The following is a 21,717-nucleotide window of genomic DNA, read 5'->3' as shown; positions in this document are numbered from 1 at the left end:
TTCATTTATTTATGACATGCATAGCCATTTATAACTTCTATGTTTCTTAAATATTTAAAAAAGATAAAATTATTTTCTATTTTGAAAAAACAAATACATCTGCAGTTCACAGAAAATACTTTTCAGTTCACTGGGAAAAATACTGATGTCCATTTCCCTGGACAAGCTAATTGGCTCATCATTCATAAAATTTTCACAAGTTACATGACACAGTATCATGCATGAATATCATGCACACAGACATAGAGAATGTATTTTTATAAACTGGTTTATAGAATTTTTGATTTAAGAGGTGAGGCATGGATATTCTTCCCTTGCGCCTTTACACTTGAGTCTGTAACTTGATATATATTTAACTTCCTGTGAATTTGGACTTGCTTGTGCAGTGTGTTTTATGAGTGTTTATTCCAATAAGCAATTAATAGACATGATCCTCCTATGAAAAAATATTAAGCTGCAAGGTAAACTCCAAAAAGCATAGAGATGGTCTTGAGGGAAAACTCAGCTGGTCTGAGAAACAGCAAGGAGATAAACTAATGATCTGTTTGTGGTTTTTTGGAGGCAGGTATAAAAGAAAAAGGAAGAACAGAGTTTTTTATGCTCTGCATAACTTTGCGACCAGCTGGACATGAGACCTTTTTTCTGCATTTGGAATGACATTTCTCTGTTATCCATTGCTATAACTCCCACATTTGAATGAGCTGATACACTTGAATACAAATTGGAACACATGCTGCATATGTTTGTGCAAAATGAAAATCAGGCAACTATGTATGTTTTTTCCTGTACAATTTTCAAGCAATATAAACACTTTTGAAAGAATATATACATTTGGAGAGCTGGAGGAAAAAACCTGAAATATAAAAGGCTATAATATTTCATTGAGAGTGTCCGAATTTTTACATATATTGATGAATCATGTTGGAAGAGGGATCTTTGTTATTAATTCAGTCTGAAATATCAACTAAATTTAGCTAATTGCTAAATTGCTAAATTTAAAAGTGTTTTGTGCAAGGTGTGTTAAAAATCATGCATATGATCCGTCTGATTGGTATTTTAGCTCTAATTTACATTTTACATTTTAATAGACCATAATTAATACTTCTCAGAATTTTGTGAAGGGCTGAGATGTGATTAGAAAAGTCTTTTGATTGACACAGTAAAATAATCTGAGTTGGAAAAAAGACATTACATTAAGGAAAAGCTGAACATTTATTAATTATCTAAAGGAAAAGAAATTTTAATAGGATTTCCATAAGACATTTACTTCCAGTACTTGCACCATATCTGAGTTTTTCATCTGAATAAAGGGCTCATTCACAAGTTATCCAGGGGCTGACAAAGTTTCTTCTAGTTATAGGAACTTGTGAGTCTTCTCAAACTTAGACAGACTCATCCTTGCTCTTTAAGCTATGCCCTTACCTATTTGCCAGTCTTTTCCAAATCCCCATTGAGTCCTGCTGTGTCCTTTAACATCTGGATCACTCATTTCAGAGATCTGAGAAAGCTTGGAGTGCCACTGTGAAAATAAAAAGCTCCTTTTTCTTAGCTGATAGCAGAAGGCAGTGAAAAAGTCCTTGTAGTCTGGGGAAATAAATCAAAGTGCTTCACCTGGAAAAAAGAGTTTTAATTTAGCTGCAGCACTTGGCACATTTTATCATTTATTTTCTTTAATTCCTTTATAAAACACATGTTCTATTTTAATTTAAAAAGTGTGATTGTCATTACTAGCCGGAACGTTTGTCTTTGCAGGCTTACTTTGAGTTCACTGAGAAAAAGAATTTCAGTACAAAATGCAATTTTGTTTCACACATCTGGCAGTGACCTCATTTTCCACCTGACAGTAAAAGTCATATGGTCCCATTAGCACCAGTAAATAAAAAGTGGCCCTGTATTCCTGCAGAGACACAGTCTGCTGCCATAGAAGGATCCCAATGCAAACAAAGCAAGTACTTTCCCACCAGCTGAAAATGTATTACAAGAAATAAAATGGCCATTATGTTCTAAGGCCATAAAGGCAGGTGCAACTTACCAAAGCCATGCACCTAACTGCAGTATCTGTGCTGCTGAGACATTCTCAAAGCAAATACAAGAGCAAATATTGCATGGATCCATTGGTATGTGAATGGATGTGTCTAGGAGTCTGTGCCATTTTCACTTTGCACAAAAAGTCAGCATGACTTCAGTATTCCAGCTCCAGAGAAATTCCCACTGAAATCCTGTCTAATCAGACCTGCAGAGGGAGGTGAAAGAAGCAGTCAAATGAAGTTAATGGCATTTGTCACATTGTAACCCCTAAAACTCACTACACAGCCATCTGAAGAAACTCCAGGGTTTTATTATAACAGTCTTTATAACAGATGCAGTTCTTAAATATGACAGATTTTCAGACATAATTTTTTGTGTAATAATAATAATAATAATAATAACAACAATAATAATAGCAATAATAATAATAAATAAATGCAAAACAATTAGTAATAATAACCACAACAGTAACCACAACGAAAATTTAGAGCCACTCGGAAACATTCTGGAATCAGACAAAAAATATTTTTCCTTTTTAGGCAGACAGTATAAGGTTTTTTAGAGTACTTTCCAGGCTGCATTTTCTCTCTTCTCCCAGGAATGTGTGCTCACAGGAGGTATTAAAACATAAATAAAATCATTGCTTTCTAATATTACAAAAGCATCTGGTGTCCCACGAAGTGGAGCTGTAGAAGCTGCCTGTGCTGAGATTCAAGAGCAGTCTCTTTTCTGCTCAGCCACTTTCTTACTCTGCTTTTGACTACCAGCATATTTAGTATCTGATAAAAATATATTCTAAAAAAATGTTGTGCAAAACCACTACTTGATAGTATTTATTTTACCATAAAAATACCTTTCTTCTAGTAACAGGTAAAGCCCAAATCCTGTATTTAAAATTGGAAATATCCTAATTTGAAGTTGAAATACAGAAATGCACCTAAGTATACTGCTTATCAAACACAGGTAGGGAGTGGCCACAAAGCCCCTTACTTTTGTCTCTGCTACCAAAAACTGATGAGCAGCTGTACCAAGTAACAGCTTTTACAATTAAAAGCTTAAGGAAGGGATGAATTAGAAAAATATATTATAAAGAGATGTTTGCACTAAAATATGAAAACATAAATTGCAGAAGAAGATAAATGGAACAGCAAGATGGATTCCAGGATATATCTTAGTGAAGGCTGTACAGAACTATGAGGTCCATGAAAATCCAGCAAATCTTCCAAGTCAGCCACCTGAAGAATTCTCAAATAACATACTTTTGCCTATGCAGCAACCACCAGGTGAGGCCTGGAATTACTTTCCTCCTTTTCCTTCTTTCTTTTCAGCTGGTGGATAAAAGCAGATTTCACCCTATACAATACTGGAGTGAGCAGGGCTGTACTAACTGCTAGACAAAGGCACTGCTCGGTTAAAAATTTGTTTCTTATGGAAAATTTGTTTCTTATTTGATTTCATTGAAATATTTTCAGTGGAATTATAATGGGTCCAAATGTGTCCCAGGTGATTTGATTTGTCATAAAGGTTTTAAACTTTGAAAAAATACAACTTTGTGGGGTCTGAATGTCAGTCAGGGCTACACAGGATCAATTTATGCAAGAATCATGAGAGGTTTTTGATGACATTGGTGTGAATTAGAGCACACAGACAAGAGAGAAAACAACCCTCTTTTCCTAATGATTGCATTGGGCTTTGAAATTAGGCACAGTAGGCAGAGAGAGATCCCATACAGGTTTCAAAAGAGGATGCATGTCCTGGTACTAGCTCCCACTTCAAATTGCCATGGACTTGAAAAATTACTACATTTAACATTAACTTGAGCTTAACAAAGACAAAGCTACCAGGCAGCACAGCTATTAATGCTGAGCTGCTGTGCAGCATTTAACAAACCTAAAGAGGACAAACATCAGGAACCAGCCCTCTGCATTTTCATCTAGTTGCTGTCAGTACAAAGAGACTTCTGTTTTGCTGATATGCATCCACAGAACAGGGCTCTCATTTAAACTAAAAATAAGGGCTCATAGTGAAATTATTTATTTTTAAATTAACAGATTCTAGTTTCTACCTTAAATTTTAAAGAAAATTGAGAAATAAGCCTTAATAAACCCCTTTAAAGTTATGATGGTGTGTTAGACCTTCCATGCTTCAGCTGGAAACCAGTTTAGCTGGAAACATGCTTTAGCTGAAAACTGGTTTTGTACCTAGCAAAAGATGATTTTGTGTTTTTGATCATATTCAATTTTCATTGGAAAAGTTATGTCCTTCTGCATGCCCAAATCCCTTTTTTTTAATAATATGATAAATTCTCTTTAGTTTTATATGAGAAAATTTTACTGAAGCAGGCAGTTCTCTAGCAAGACAGAACTGTTTATGGAGATGGACAAGGAGAATGAAAACAAAGTTCATGCACATAAATCATTGTCATTAGGGATTAAATAGGATGTGTAATGACCTGTGCAGGTATTAGAAGTGCAAGTTGATGTCGAGTTGGTTGATCCTTGCACACAGAGATATTCAAGTTTAGAAAATACTAGTTGTCAATGAGACTTAAGGCACAGAAATCCTAAAGTCTGAAAGGTAAACATATAGGACTTAAAGCTGAAAAACACATTTTAATTATTTGTGATAAGAAAATGAAGATGTATGAACTTCTAAAAGGGCTCTTTCAAGTTTGATTGGCCAGAAGTGAAAGGAGCAGAAGGATGCCAGGAGAAATTGGATTGGTGTTTATTCTTGATGGTTTCTTGTTCATGCAAACATAAGAACATGCAAATATAAGGAAAAATAGTTATGCTATGAGGGACATTCCTTGTAAGAACATGGAAATAATTGTTCTTTCCAGTAGGATACTGGAGGAGAAATTCAAAAGTTTGACTCTGTTGTTTTTATACGGTTCAAGACAAACACCTGGAAATGTCAGGTGTTGGTATTAGACCAAAAATAATTGAAAGAAAAACTGGAGATACAGTTAGGTCTCTATCAAAAAAATGTAGCAGCATGTTGAAGTTTCAGCTTAGCTAGAGGACAGCAGATCAGTCAAAGTTTTAGCTTAGCTAGAGGACAGCAGATCAGTCAGCCTGTGGAGAAAAATCTTTCTGGTAAAGGTGTTCCCAAAACATTATCATCATCTCCTTTAGCTCCTTCACTGCCTGAGGTTGTTTAAGAGCTCCCTATCCAGGCCTTTGGGAAAGGTGCCAGTTTTCTGAAAAATCAGATTTTTTCCTGAAGTAATTTAAAATGCTGACAGGCTGTGAACAATTGAACCTAATTTTTTGTTTTCACTGCAAAACAGCATTTAAGTAATGTCAGCAAAGGTCATTTGCTGAAATTAAGTCAGTTAAATGCCTTAAATGTTTTTTAATCTTTATTCTTAATGTCATGTGCTGACATGATAATGCTATAAAATGTCAGTGTGGGTTTTGTTAAATATTTTGTAGAGAACAAAATCTGCCACTCACTCACACATGGTCTGGAACCAACTATCCACTCTCTACATCAATCAGCCTGTAGGAAATACGTATTTCACAGATGGTGTGTGCTTTTACATTATGTTCATTGGTCTATTTTGGAATTCAAAAGTGTTTGAAATCTGGGACCACTTCTTGTTTTGATTTCTTTTTTCCCGGCTTTCTTTTCATTGGTCATTTTGGCAGAATAATTTATTTGTTTCTACAGATAAATGAGTTATTTTCTGTGTACAAATGTATCTTGGGAGACACATATTCAGCACATTTGCTAGGCTAAGATGAAGCAGAATATTAGGATTGTGCTCTGAGAGGAAGAATTTTATTTCCATGTATCTGTACCGTGTCTAATATTATGATGGTCTCATGTTGTGAGAAGATGACTGGGGGTAAAATTTTAGAAAACTGGGCAGTTATACTCACTTTCTAGCAGAAGCTATAACAGTGCAGATGTTATACGGTGAAGTGCAGTTGCTGCTTCCTGGATGGAATGCAATTGGTGTGCACAAATTCCATTCCACCATGATTCCCCAGACAACACAGCCTGCAACTTTAAGCACCTGCTGAGAGGGATGGAGGGTGGAGCAGAGCACAAACACCACGGCCAGGCTCCATCGTAATCCTTGAAAGGGGGAACTCGATGTTTCCAAGTAGCCAGTAAACCACAAAGTACCTCTCAGCCAAGGGAGATAGGAAATGTCCTGCTGCTGAACCAGCAACTGTGGTGAAATTGCTGCTCTTAGGTGAACTTGGTTCATTTTGATCAAATTTTAAATATTAACACACAGCTCCACCCCAAAGTTATCCACTTGCAAGGTACGACCACCCCTCCCTGAGCATGCATTCCATATTTTCTTGACTCTATCTTATGATCAAAGTGAGAGAATTTCACAACAATCAGTAAGAAAAGTATGTAAGACCAGAGTGACTCAGGTTCCACCTATATGTAAAGAAATAATATAAAAGTAATTTAGAAATGGGAAGGAGTTAAGGAAAACTCCATCATACTTTCTGGGGTTAGCTGACAGCTTGAACCTGACATCCACCCTGCCTCAGGTGTCTCTCCCAGCCTAACAGGGTCAGCTATTGAATAAGAACCTAGCTTTATGCACCATAAATGATCACCTATCTCATTGGTGAACAGAGCTTATCTGTATGTTGTGTTAAATTTGCTTTTGCAGTCAGTCACTGTCAATGGCAACCATTGAACCTGTCAGTTTTCTATTATCAGTACCATGTGTTATTCTTTAAACTGATTAGCCTGAGTCCTTCAAAGGTTCTAGCAGTCACCAGGAGTGGAAAACATACTCAGCAAAAGGGGGGAAATCTGGGAGGGTTGTCACACTTTCTAAGTTGACTCCAAAATGCTGTTGTTGCATGTCCACCAACAAGTTCGTCGAACTGCCCTCTGAAGCATAAGACAGTGGATGGAGTCCCTTCAGCGGGCTGTAAGCGTTTCATAACTGGTGGAGGAATTCTGAAAACATGTGTTACTAACAAGAAATGGATAATTTTATTCCTAGTATTTTGAAATTTCTCTTTTCTTCATTTTTCCTACTATAAAGTTTGGGAAACTTATAACAAAAGAGAAAAATAGACTTCACATTTGTTGTTTGTTTTTTTTTTTTCCCCATGAAAAATTTCAAACAATGTAAGTAAGTTTAAGTAATTTTCATATTTTTTGTAACTTATGTTTTATACTTTTCCAGTAGAAGTAATAAAAAAAGTGAGACAAAGTACAAAACCAAGCATTTAAAATTACATGCTCTAAAGCAAATGAAGTGTGGAATGGTCTAAATTGATTTTTCTCTTGAGTAATTAAATGGAGAAACATTTAAAATAAAATCAAGACTTCTAGTTTTCCTCTACAATACTTCTTTAGCTCTCATTTTCTGATGAATTACATTATTTAGGATTTCACCTTTTTTACACTGAGCACAAGTGTACATAGTGCAGACATGCACTAAAGTCACATTAGGCTAGGCCATAGGTATGATTTACAAAAAAACCCCTCAGCTCCTGATTCAAATACACTTTTTGTGAACAGTAAAAAGCAGAAGAGCCATGAGAAAGTCCCTATTCAGATTACCTGTGTGGCCTTGGGAAGGCTATTTTAACAAGTTCCTTACTTGTTTAATATGGAGAAACTCCTTCCATTTTTCACTGAGGTGTACATACAATATCAGTTTTGATTTTTTTTGAGACTGTAATTATGACAGCTTAATAAGGATTAATTTTCTAAAGAAGTAGGTCAGTACTGCCTCTGAACCCAGTACTGAACCCTACCTCTTGAAACTTTCTATCCCTTGCCTACTAAAATTCCTGTTCATTTCTGTCTTGAACATCATCAAAACTTCCTTTTCCCATGAAACTTAAATTAAAGTATATTTTTTTTTCCAGGGGATAAAAGTTGTTATTTTCAACATGGTCAGGTGGAGAACCATATAAAAAGAATGTAAATGAACCCCAGATGCCTTTCATTTTCATAAGGCCAACTCCTTTTACCTTTTTGAAAGGGAAGAGAATTACAAGTATATTTGTCATGTCCTGCAGAGCTCTGCACACAGTCATCCAGTTTCTCAAATAATATTCAAATTAGCCTCAAGCCTAGCAATTACATTTTCCCCAGAAGTAAAGTAATGACATTTTTATCTTAATTTTGCTTTCCCATCTATATGCTTCATGCTGTATCCTTCATATTAGACTTCGGGATGTGAGAAAATTATGTAAGTCTGGAGTTATCATTGAGGAAATGTACTTTGCTGCATCACACAGTTCAATTTAGATTAGGAGAATGAAAATACTGTTTGACAGAAATGAAGAGAATAATCCAGTTTTAAGAGTTAACACACTAAATGAAAATTGTATGCAATATGGACGAATAATTCTGAAACATCTGTAAAGATGTTCTAAATGCAATCAGCAATTCCCACATCCTCTCTTTGCATAGGGGAATGTGTTATCAGATCTTTCATGTAAGTCCTGACTTGTTGCTGGGCTCACAGAAAGTGGTACTGTCAGAAGTGCCAAGCTTTCAGCAAGCCCTGTCAGTTTCAGTGGGAACTTCTGAACCAATAATCTTCTGAAAAGCAGGTCAGTGAGACTTCACTGCTGTGTGTGGTCTGCTTGGAACCTCTGCCTCTGTTCAGTAACTCTGTGGGATTTTGGAGTTAGGACACCAGGTCCAAGACCTTTATTCAGCATACATATATATATACATGTATCAGAAATAGACCTTTGTAACCCTGCTTTGAAAATCTTGACCTATGGATTTGCTCAGCTTCTGGAGGAATGAGACGGATAAGTCACACTGAATTCTTTTATATTCTTTCACATCTGATGTGACCTCTGGAGTTATTATTTCATGACAGATAAAACTAGTGTCCTCCTCCAGTGTCAAAATATCAAGGAGGAACTATTTCCCCAATTTATTTTTTAAATAGGGGGTTTTCTCCTTATTATATTCCTGACAATTTGAGTATTATATATTTAGAGAGTTAAAAAAAAAAAATTAATCATTAGCTAAAATGCATCATAACATTGCAAAAACAGTAAAAGCAGTAGCAGAACAAAAGTCAGAAACCCTGCAAAGTCCCTTTGAAAGGCTACATTTATAGACCTCTTTACCTCAGAGATTTTTTTTCCAATGTTTCTATTTTAATTGTAGTTTGATTAAACTTTTTACCTAACTCTATCATACACAGAAATCCAAAAAAGTATGATGATCTTCATTTAAAAAAAAACCAGAACCTGAATTTGGCCCTTATACTGGTGACCATGTTTGTCAAAACCAACAGACAAGACAGAAAACAATTCATTTAATAAAAGCAGCACAAAATAAGCAAACAGAAAAAATAACATCTGGTCATACTGACACCAAAAGAGCCAAAAAAATTATCTAATCAGCTGTCTGAAGAATCCTGTGAAGCAAAGAATTAAATATGAACATTGGCCAGATTAATTTAGGACAGGCAGTTAATAATGGTTAACAACAGCTCTTCCAGCACATACTCTTTTATAGGTTTTCAAAGAAATATTATTTTGTCTCAACTGATGACACCAGAATTGGTCCAAGGATCAAAAGATGTAATGTGACTAATTACCATTTCCACAATAATAGAAATCACAATTGTCTTACTGAAATTCTAAAGGCAGACTTTTTTTTTATTTCATTAATTTGTTTCCAAGATTCTCAGACTTGTAAATGTGAGTATAATGTATCAAATACATAATGAATCAAAATTTGCAAGAATTTGCAATTGGAAAGTCATTCATCACTACAGCCCAGGATGAAGGCTCCTCTTGATCAGTCTACTAATTATATTTCCTTGTCATGTGCTGACTTAATCCAGAAACAAACAACAATTACTAGGAGAACAGACAGCAAGTGGTGATGGGAGATTGTTTTGTGTGACAGGTGATTTGGAAAAGTACTGGTCTGGGAATCTGTTCCATCCTAAATCACCATATCACCTTAGGTAGAGGAAGTATAGAGAAATGTTACATTATAATGATCTGTAAAACAGGGTGGAAAGTGAGGGAAGAAAGTGTACTGGTAATTTGTAATTATTCAGGGTAATGAGATCAGGGCAGGTTGTGAAGAATTACAAAATACTTTATGAAATATTTTGATTAGGTAGTCAAATAAGAGGTGGAAATCAGTTTTATACAAAATAATGAAATGTGGAAATGTGCTGCTAGCACTTTGGATGGACATTTGAGGTTCTGTCCTGTAGTTTCTGGAAAAAAAAACCAGATCATTCATGCCATAGGAATAAATTAATTTATTTATTCCCTCCATCTTGCCATTCTGATCCCCTCATCCTAATAAAAGACACATAAGAGATTCAGAGAAAGCTGATGAGAATGACCAAAAGTAGGAAACAGTTTCTGTGTGAGGCAAGACTCACTTGTGAGTCTGCTGCAGCCCAGACAGAGCTGATGTAGAGAGGATACGAGAGAGATCAGTAGAATTATGGGGGACACAGACTGCAGGGTTAGAAGCTGTTCATTACCTCTATCAGTAGAAGAGCCAGGGCATTGCAGAGATTATTGCTCCCATGGAAATACTTTCCAGAAGATTTTGAGGAAGTGGATTCACAGGATACTGTAAAAGTTATTGGAAGAGAGATCAGATGAGGAGAAGTAAATGACAATCCACCCTCAGTCTCATGAACCCATCCCTCTCAGCATAAAACAGGCAGAGGCTGAGAGGGAGACACCAAAAATGTGTGCTCTGTTGTTCTTTTCCCTAGTCTAATGCTATGGCTGGGGATAGGATAATGGTAGGTGGTTTTTCTCATCCAGTACAGTCATTTGTAGGTGACCAGGATTTGATGCAATGTTGTAAATCTTATTGCTTATATGCAAGCACTATTTCTAATCAAAGACACACAAAATGGAAGTGATAGGTGAATGTGGTCAGGTTTTCTTTATTTCCTGAGACTAATAGTGTGTTTATTTAAATTTCACAGAAAAAAATTTGAAAAAAATCCATTCAAATTTAAAGGGAAATTAATTATTTAAGGTGCTGCTTAAGCACCTGAAATGTAAAGCATTTTAAGTGGAAGTGAATTTTCACATCTTTGAATACTAAAATCCACAGATGTTTCCAAATGGTACACAGAAAAAAATGTTTGGACCTATAAACTATCACTCTAGACCAAGTGACAATCTCATAAATGTTGTGCAAAGTACTTTCCTTGCCTGTTTGACTTTAATTCAGCTCTGTTTCTGATGAATAAATAAACAGATATATTTGTACATCAAATATTACTGCATATAAAGATATTATTACTACTTATAGTACAAGGAAACAAAAATTGAGAGTCTACAGCTGCAAAATGTTTAATTCATTAAGTTCCTTGGATTATTTTAAACAAGAGCTGTGATCTCTTGAAAGAAAATTACTTCTTTCAGTAAATTACTGAAAGTCCTAGATTCAGCACCTGAGATATTATTTTTGGGCATAAAAATACAAAGAAAAACATAAAGTCAGGCACCTGAAGAATATTCCTTTATTTTCCTGCTGCCTGGAACATCTGTTTTCTACCAAAACCAGAATTATATACCCTCTGTTTCCATAGCACACCATTTAAAAAGAAGTCAGTAAACATAACACAACTTGGAAACTTTAAACATAACTTCACCATATGCTGTCTGATTACAACATCTCTTCTTTTGTTCTTAACTCAGTGAATTCACTGAGCAAGAGTTTATTGGCAAGCTACCAGATTACTAGCAATTTCATTTGTTTAGAGATATTTATATTTTCAATTATTTACATGCACTACACTTCCAACTGTCAGAGGTACTTAGACTTTTAAATGGGGCCCAGAAGGATCATTTTGATAACACTCAGATGAGTGGCTGAACAAAGGCTCTTTTCCCCTTAATTGGTTGCAGGCACAGAGTGTGATAAAGTCCCTTTATGGGCTTGTCACTGAATTGGATACAAATGATGTAGCAATATTACACAAATTAGCTGGAACTAAAATCACCCAATACAGAAGTTTTCTTTTTCTTTCTCTTCTTAAGAATGTCTTACTAACTTGCTCTACCTAAGCATAGATGCAAAGACCATTAAAAAACAAACAGCTTCTTAGGAAGCTGTGAGCACCACAGAGTAGGTGACAGCTCTGCAACTATGTTGTCTCCTGCATTTAGTTCACATCTACTTAATTCTTTGTTTTATATAAATTCACTGTGCATTTCCAAGAACAAACCTTCACTGGTGGTTTGGCAAATCAGATACGAGTAATTTCTGTGCTCTAGATGACAAATCTGAGTGACATGCAAGACTATATTGTGTGGTCATGTCCATGGCCAGAATAACTCTGCCAATAGAATGAAATTTTTGGCTCCAAATTTAGTTTTCTATGAACGGTGCAGATTCAGCAACAACTGACTGAAGTGCTTTCTAAGTGTTTTATTTTCTTCAGTTTCTTTCATCTCTTTAAAATTATGAAAACCTAATTTAATTTTAAAATAAATTAACATCTACAGAGGGATGGGAATATAGATTTAGCAACACTCTCAGACAAACCAGCATGCAGAACCTTGCAGGTATGATCCCCCATCTTGTGCCGATTTTATGATTGCAGTTTTCAAATTAGTTGCTCAGCTTAATGGCTGCTTTTGACATAAGTATTTTTCTTTCCTCATATTATAATAATTTCATTGTTTCCTCATGACTCCCCCATCCTCTTTGTATCCATTTCTGAATTTATGCTTGGGTGGCAAGATCTTTCAAGTAAATAGGCCTTGAAAAAAATGCACAGTGACTAACAGAAAGGGGCTGTGATTGCTGTAGTACAGAGAGAAGATGATTAACACGAAGTGATGGAGGTGTTAACGTGTTTTGAGTGGAATGTAGAATAGCCAACTGCTGCTGACTCTTAGTATGGTAAAAAAGGCATTCAAGAAACTGAAGGATCAGGTCAAGTTTTCTCTGTTTCTGCAGAAATATCAGATGCTTAGTGCTAAAGTTCTCATGGAGGCACAGAAAAATGCAATTCAGCCGGTGCAGAGACTATGGAAGCTTCAGGTCTCCGGAAGGAGTTCCTGTCTGGCAGGGTGAGGGGTCAGAAACCTCTGCTGCAGGGGCACTCAGTCCTACCCAGCTTTGAATATCTGACCTCAGTGGCAAGGATTTAACTCTGAGGGTAGCACTGAACACCAGTGATCCTCCCAGCCTGGTTGCTACTTGATGCAAAAACCTCTGGTCTTTTTACTGGTGAGTACTAACAGCAGTGAACAAATCTAGTGTTAAGGTATGGTGCATCTGCTGGAAAAATGGTTATTGTGGAGGCAGATTCACTTTTACTATGAAAAGGAATTTGAGAAAAAAGCAGATTTTCCTACTGTATCATGAATTTCACCATCTCCCAGGTAAGACAGGCTCAATAGAAAGAATGTAATGAAAAACATATACCCTTTAAAATGAAGGGAATTATTTTGTTTTCATTTTTCATCTCAGAATTGTTGCATAATATTCTAGATATACTAGAGGATCCAAGGGAAACTGAAAAAAAAATCAATGAGATTTTATTTGAGGATAGAAAGCAAGCAGTGACAGAAATTGAAAATTTTTCGCTGTCATAATAATCAGTTATGCTTATCTGATATTATATGCTATTAAGTAGGAATGGTGTACCTAGTGATATTTGTGAGGTTTGCATAGCAAAGCTGAACACTGAAATATTCCTAATGTTCTCATGCAACCAGGACACATCTCATTCTTTCTTTTCAACATGATTAATTCAAACACTATTTCTCTCTTTGTATGCAATTTTCTTGCCAAGACTGATAGACTGTAGTATTTTCAAATTCAGTATCAAAATCCTCTGTTGGATTTATTTCTCATTTTCTCCTGTTCATTAAGGATATAGTTGATCTTGTTGGAAACTGAAAGAAGTGCCATTTTAGCCAGAGCCTCATGAATAATATTCTAGGTTTACACAACAGTAACTCAGTTAGCCCTTTGAAAAGCAGAGATTAATAATCATGAGAACCTGGAAGTTTTCTGTGAGTTAATTGGTACTTTAGCACTGCATAATACAATAATATAAATGAATGGAAAGAAAAGAGAATCACAGAATTACAGGATATGTTGAGTTGAAAGGGATCCACAAGAATCACTGAGTCCAACACTCAGCCCTGCACAGGACACCCCGAGAGTCACCTCATGTGCCTGAGAGCATTGTCCAAGCACTTCTTGAGCTCTCTCAGGCTTGGTGCTGTGACCACTTCCCTGGGGAGCCTGTTCCAGTACCCAAGCACCCTCTGGGTGAAAAACCTTTTTCTGATATCCATCCCAAACCTCCACAACTTCAGGCCATTCCCTCAGGTCCTATCACTGGCCACCACAGAGAAGAGATCAGCGCCTGCCCCTTCCCCTCACAAGCAACTGCAATGAGGGTTCTCTCTCTGTCCCTTCTTCTCCAGGCTGAGCAGACCAAGTGCTCTCAGCTACTCCTCATATGCTTCCCCTCCAGACCCTTCACCATCCTCATGATTCTCCTTTGGACACTGTCTAATAACTTAAAATTTGTCTTATATTGCAGCAACCAAAACTGTACACAGGTAAGCTCACTCAAAACTGCTCAAGGTGAGGCTGCCCCAGTGCAGAGCAGAGCAGGACAATCCCCTCCCTTGCCCAGCTGGCCATGCTGGGCCTGATGCCCCCAGGACAGGGCTGGCCCTTCTCTGGCTGCCAGGGCACTGCTGGCTCATGTTCAACTTGCCATCAACCAGGACCTCCAGGTCCCTTTCTGGGGCACTGCTTTCCAGCATCTCACTCCCCAGTCTATGCACACATCCAGGGCTGCCCCAGCCCAGGTGCAGAATCCAGCATTTTCCCTTGTTGAGATTCATACTGCTGATGTTTGCCCAGCCCTCCAGCTTGCCTAAGCCTCTTTGACAGGTCTCTCCCTGTCCTTAAGGGAGTCAACAACTTCTCCCAGTCTGTCTCGCTTAGTATCTCTTCCAGTCCTGCATCTGGGTGGTTAATGGCGATGTTGAAGAGCACTGAGATATTTTGAGATAGGATGTACTATTTTATCTGTTTCAGCTGAGTTTAAATGAATATTTGAGTAAATTAAAAAAGATAAAGAAGTCTGCCAGGTTGTGCTTAGTGTGGTCTTGTATGAGATCAGGATGCAAACCTGAGGCACTCTGAGGTCTTGGGTTCTTGTTCCTCACATGACCCTCACGTCTCAGAAGAGCAACAGGGGAAGGACACAGAGTAGATCCTCTGGCACCCAAAGCCACTCACAGTTGTGATATCCTAGTTAGAAAGATTCTTTTATTATGGCAATTTATTCTGGCAAAATAAATTTTAAATTTATTTTAATTTATTTAAAAATAATTGGAGTAAACACAGACCTTTTCTTGAGGATCAGGGCCATGCTCTGTGAAGATGAAATGGGGGGGTAACATCCTTATTAACAATAGAGGCCAAAGTAGAAGAGCAATAATACTGGATGAAAATACTGTTTTGAGCAGGCTTGAAAGTCCAGCTTCTGTTTCCTGAGACTCACTACATCACTGAGTGCAGTGAATTATTTTCTGTGAGAAACTCAAATTATGAAAATGGTGATTTTCAAATCTGGTGCCAATATTTCTGCAAGTTTTAGAAGAAATTTCAGAGTTTTTTTCCCAAAGATAACTTCATTTTAGTTTCTGTTGATCAGAATTAAGAAAATTTATAAAAATGTTAATTTTATATAAAAAAATACTTTTATCCAAAACCAGGCTTCTTTAAAATGGTAAAAGAACACATCATAAAATATCTGTATATCTAATATTTCATATACATAAAATAACCTTTAAAGAAACATATTCCACTCATATTTCTATTGACCAAATCAAAATATCAGTGATTTAATATTTGAAAGTGAATTAAGCAACTTGCAAACAAATTAATGTCTTTGCCCTTGAGTACACTTTGATGGAGAAAATACAAACTCATGTTTTTTTATGGTTATTATATTTGCTTGTTCATTCCTCTACTAAAACTAAACAAACACATTCTCAATTTGATATACTTCAGTTTTAGAGAATTAATTAAAAGTGGCAGAGGGTGATGCCCATAACTATGATAATCAAAGTCACAATTTAAATTGAATCAATAAATCAACACATTCAAATGCTCAAAACATCAATTAATACAGCAGATAATCAAGTCAAATGACTCTGTGTTACTCTTGCATTGGAAAATTTGAAAGAGAAGTCACTTTACACTCATTTTAACAGTTAACCAGTGCAGTTAGTTGACCTATTCAGAGAGGAATGAAGTGGTCTCATTTTACATTTTTATGCTTGCTTTGAGGACAGAAGGTCTTGGTTCATCTTCACAATTCCTTATATCTAGCTATCTTATTCCCCCTATTCCCAATATAGTACCGATTCGTCATGAGATGTCTGGAATTTGGAGAGCACGCCATACCATTCAAATTAATAATGGTTTTATCATCCTGTGTTCCTTTAGGTTACCTGGTAGAGAAGGACACAGTTTAAGACATTACAGCTGCTGCAGGGAAGCCAACAGAACCTCTAGAGAAGATTCTTGCTTTCCCAAAACCACATGGTGTTGCTTTGTTTGAGGTATTAGTAAATTGCAGTCAAGAAGATAGGCCCATGCATTGAGAACAAGCAATGTGGCCCAGTATTTTCAGAATGAGCAATTTTGGGGTCCTAATTAATTATAGAAGTATCCATAAATCAGTTTGGATTTTGAATGGACTGAAAGCTTTTCCAGCTGCAATCTATGTAGGTGTTTTTCCAGGAGCACAAATACCAATTTCAACTGAGTTGCGTGCCTCAAAGTTTGATTATGATTTGTTTTTTTCTTATGCAAGGATTAATTCACTAATTAACCACCTTCTTAAAAATAAAAATCTAAACAAAGAAATCTAAGAGGCTGTATCCTTCATCACTCTTTATTCCATAAAATAGTTTTCCTATCTTAAATAAGGAAAATGAATAGAAAAAAAATTCACTGTTTTATTAATTTTTAATCTAAAAAAACATCGGAAGTTGATATTACACAGTCACAGTAAATTACATTCATAATTAAAAACTTAATTTCTCCCCCAAATCAGCTCAGAACTAGATCCTGCTCATCATAGAAGTTACATGTGTTTTCTGACCCACTTACATGCAAAAATTATGTAAAATTACTTAATTTATGGAGGAACTAATCCTTATTTCCCATTACTGAAGGCATGATTAAAGAAGGCTTTCTTTTAAATGAACTGGAAGGAATCTGCTTTCTTCATATTTAGTCTGGAGCTCTTTTAAGATGTGCTTAACTGCAGAAAATGATATTCCCTACATCTTTGTAGACATTGGAAAAAATAAAAAAAGTCCTCAAAACTCAAGGAGTACAAGTATATTAGTATTGAATAGTAATACACAGAACCCAAATAAACTCATCAAGAGAAATTCCAATTAGAAATCATAAATTTGAAGGAGATAGAGAAACTTATTTAACAGGCAGAAGTGAAGTTGATAATTTTTAAAGCTTCCATGCAGTCTGAGATTTTTCAAGTTTGCTATTTAGTGAAAGACATTTGCATTTGGGCAAAGGAATTTACATTCCCATGTTGAGTTTGAACTAAGGTATTAAATTATTTTATGCACAGGCAGCTGTAAAGAGTATTGGTTTTGTTACAAATGCTCCTGTGGAAGTTCTTGGAAAGAATGTCAAGCATCTTTGTGAGAAACTCAGCGTTACCTCTGATCTGACAAAGGACTACTAGTAGTGATTTCAAAGTTGAGAACTGCACAGACCATGCAAGCAGTGGAGTACAGGAAGGATGGTCAGTAGTGTGTTCCCTGAGCAGTCAGGAAGAGAATTCTGACTTTTTATTGCTTCTTTACTTTATTGGGTTGTGAACAGTCTTGGATTTCAGTCTTGGGAAATTTTTGATCCCCATTTCAATGAATCACTTTTATCCACAGGTCAAGGTAGTCTGCCTGAAACCATTCCATTTACACATGTAATTTCATCATCTGTTGTATTTTCAGTCCCCCTCACAGACAGTGGCTCTGCAGGTAAGTAGGGCTTGGGGTTTTTTTCTATTTAATATAATCCTTAATGGTGCATAGTTACAGAAAAATTCTTCCTTTTCAAGAAATATTGACCTAATCTTCTGCATGCAGGAACTGTAAAAGCACTCCTACTAGTTTTAGTCAAACATGATTAGAAAATATGATTAGGAAAAAAGTTTCCTCTGCTGTACAAATGTATTGGAGCAAAAAATAATAATTTCTCCTCAGGGTTATTTGTCATTTCTGAACATTTGATCACATATCTTTGTATAATAACAATAATCTATGCTCGCAACTCAACAGCTTTCAATATTTTAGCACGGAGGAAGAATGCATGGTTCTATTCACAGCTGAATGCTGTGTCTATAAATTGTTTAAGTCTGAATTGCTATGAGCATTAAAGTAACAAAACACTAAATCCTATTTGGACATTGCAGCAATTTAGATTAGAATTCTTCTGATAATATTTCACACATTCCATAGCCATCTATATGCTAATGTTTCCAACAAATTATCAAATGTTATTCTACACAAGCTTTTTTCCATAAATGACCTGTCATATTCATAATGGCATCTGCATTTGGTGACAGTTTTTATTTTATCTAGCAAAAAATGCAGGTCCATAAAGAAACTAATTATATAGTTTCACGGTTGATAATACGGTTTCTAGTTTTATAACTAGTAATATGCAAACCGATTCAGTACAAAAAATTACCTTAAAACTCAAGGGATTTTCAGAGAGCTGGACCAGTTTTATAAATGATAGAAAAGATTTCATAGTTGTTACTCTAGGGCATCACTTTTTGAACTTTTCTGACCATTCTGAATAAAGTTTGTTCATACATTTCAAGGTTTTGTCCAGTATTTCTAGTTCACACCACATTTATTTTCTAAGCTTTAGCTGCAAACCTCACAAAATAACTAGAACATGACATGCTCTCTTATCATATGCAGAACAAGGACAAATAGTTCAAGATTCCCAAAATGAATCCAAGAATTACATCATATCTAACAAAAAAATCAAAAGGACTGTTCTGGTCTGGAAAGGTATTGCAGGATGCAATACTGTAATTATGGGGTGAGCATGAGCTGTAAGGTTCTTCTGAATTCTTTTCATCACTCAGATTCAGTTCAAATGCAACAGCTCAAGGTCAAGTTGCTCCTTTCTCAAAGGTGTAATGATACTTTCAGGCAAGTTAACATGAGTAACATAAATTGGCATCCTCATCTCTATCTCTGGGTATTGTCAATGTCTGATTAAAGTGATAAAACCTGTCATCTTCAGAAGAAAACATTTTTATTCAGCTCAAAATTTATAGGATATGAACAAACATACATACATACATACATACATATATATATATATATGTACACATTTTCTCTTAATTCTTAAATGATAAATTTTGACAGATTAAATAATCTAATTCTGTATATGCAAAGATGGAGTTCTTGGACAATGCTGCTTCTTTCCAAGGATACATGATGAACCCTCAGCCTCTCTCTCTTACCAACTTTACTATTGAGCTGCACAGCCTCCTTGGTAGAATAATCTTTATCAGCTCTATCCTGGAGTATTCCCTTGTTAAGAGTTCTTCCTCATCTGTCATAAGATGTTGAAATGTCAGTGTCAATCCTCTTTTTTTATTATTTGTGTAATTTTCTATTGAATTCTCTGCTATAGCACTCCTTGGAGGTAAGATTGTCCAGAATACTGTGATAGACCTGGATTGATTTCTGTCTGCTAAGGACTGAGGCTTGCTTATTCAGGACAAAAAAATAAACATGAGGGTAGGTCAGTTTACAGTTAACTAGTAGCATTTGCTTACTGTATACTGAGACAGACTTGTGTGACTGGGTAAGATAATATCATTTTAAAATGAACATATGGAAAGAATTTGTAAGTGATGCCTTAGATTTCCCACATGCTTCTCAACAATGCAATATGCAAATTATTCATTTTGAATTCATTTGGGAACTCTTAGTTCTGTAGCAGTCCTGAGTAGGTTAACAGATGTTACAGATCCAGACTTCCTGAACATTCCTTTTTCTAAAGGTTCACACAATCCAAGTCTGCCTTTGTCAGATTATCATTACATCTTCTGCTCTCTGCTGAGATACCAAGATCCAGGATCACTTTTATGTGAGTGGCTGATAATGGGTTTTGTTGCTTAAATATTGGGGTAGCACACAAAAAGTACTTCTTGGTAGGAATTTGTCACTTTACTACATGATGATTTTTCTTTCAAATAAAAAAATACATAAATGGTTAATTCTCTGTGTCAGCTACAGCATATGAAAAAATCAGGCACAATATGACCTTCTTAGGGCATCCAGTTGTTACAACTACAAATGCAAGAATTGAGTTACACAGAGCCAAAAGGCTTTTGGAATCAATGTAGATACTAAGTTTGTGATCATAAGAAGATACCATTCCGTTCCCCAGCTAAGGAATGTGCAGTCACTAGACCAAGCTAAATATATTCCATGGAAAGTTTGTACACTTCTTTAAAAATTTGGAATCACCCTACTGATTTTGGGCCTAACCTCATGCTAAATTACACTCTGATTTTTAGTTTTGTGCAGTCACAGCCTCTTTGGTTGTTATCTCATGCCTTAGAGGCCCTAAGGATCTTTCTTTGTTATAACAAAACATAAAATAACATAATATTTATTATGAAATTGATGGATGAAACTTGTGTGTCCATCTAATTGAGAAATAAAAGAAGTCATTGGTATAATCTACTCTTTAACTAGGTATGAGATTTCAGCAGTATACAGTGCATATTCTAGAGTCTTTGGAACAAACACAGAGAAAATGAACTTCATTGTAGTAATTCACAGATGTACTCTCCTTCATTTCCTCAGACAAATACATCTAAAATTTGTCAATCATTTTGAATTTCAGAGGCTTACTCTGAGCTTTTTCATGCAAATTAAGTTGTTTCTATTTTACCTTGGGGGATAGTTTGAGCAAAACTACTCACACCTTGCACTACTTTGTTTTCTTTTCTACTCCTCCCCAAAAGGAACCATCAAGACCCTTTTCTACAGAAAAAATTGCAGTCTAGATTTACTTCTCTTGAATACAATTACAGGGTAGGTACCCAGTAAAATTAAACCACTGTAATGAGAATCTGTGGGTACAAAATTACTTTTTTGAAAAACCTGTTCTAAGTTGAAATATAAAGATTTTTTTAATGCATAGTAATCTATATAATTAGAACATTTTTTTTCAGTAATTATTTCAAAAAGTAAATGGTGAACTTGAGAAAAAAATCCCAAACACAGAAATATGTGTATAAGAAATGTAAGAGGAATAGATCTCTTATAATATTTGTCAGGAAGCAAGTTAGTCAAATAACAGTGCAAAGGTGACTGCATCTACATGAGCTAAAATCAGATAAAAATATTTCAGATCAAACTTAAAAATTCAGTCACATGTAATACCATTGTTTGATGGATTATTTAAATGAGGAGAGAAAAGAAACAGAGAGATGAAAGGATAAAACAATGTGGAAGAGACAGAGTGTGAAGTAAAGGAGCCATCAATCAGACAGAGAAAAAACCCTACAAATCCCCTGAAACAGAAAAACAATTACAGATAAAGATGTAACAAGTGACAAAAGGACAGAATGTAATGTACTTGGAAATGAATAGAAACATAATGGGA

General features: G+C 35.7%; 1 long non-coding RNA gene across 2 annotated transcripts in view; it reads right to left on the bottom strand.

Annotated features, from left to right (window-relative positions):
• The window catches only part of LOC111925840 (uncharacterized), a 70,089-nt gene that overhangs the window by 10,155 nt on the left and 38,217 nt on the right, over window positions 1-21,717 (bottom strand). The window contains exons 1-3 of one of the 2 annotated variants that reach the window (XR_015282891.1): window positions 10,508-10,621; window positions 2,033-2,233; window positions 1,423-1,611 (exon numbers count right to left, since the gene is read on the bottom strand). This is a non-coding gene — a long non-coding RNA (uncharacterized LOC111925840). Of the gene's footprint in view, window positions 1-1,422; window positions 1,612-2,032; window positions 2,234-10,507; window positions 10,622-21,717 lie in introns of those variants that run through there. The other variant, XR_002862499.2, reaches the window with a different exon arrangement.

The sequence above is a fragment of the Cyanistes caeruleus genome, chromosome 2, assembly GCF_971803275.1.
Source record: "Cyanistes caeruleus chromosome 2, bCyaCae1.hap1.1, whole genome shotgun sequence".
In the NCBI taxonomy this organism is placed as follows: domain Eukaryota; kingdom Metazoa; phylum Chordata; class Aves; order Passeriformes; family Paridae; genus Cyanistes; species Cyanistes caeruleus.
Note: the sequence above shows the minus strand (reverse complement) of the source record. Positions and strands in the feature narration are given on the sequence as shown.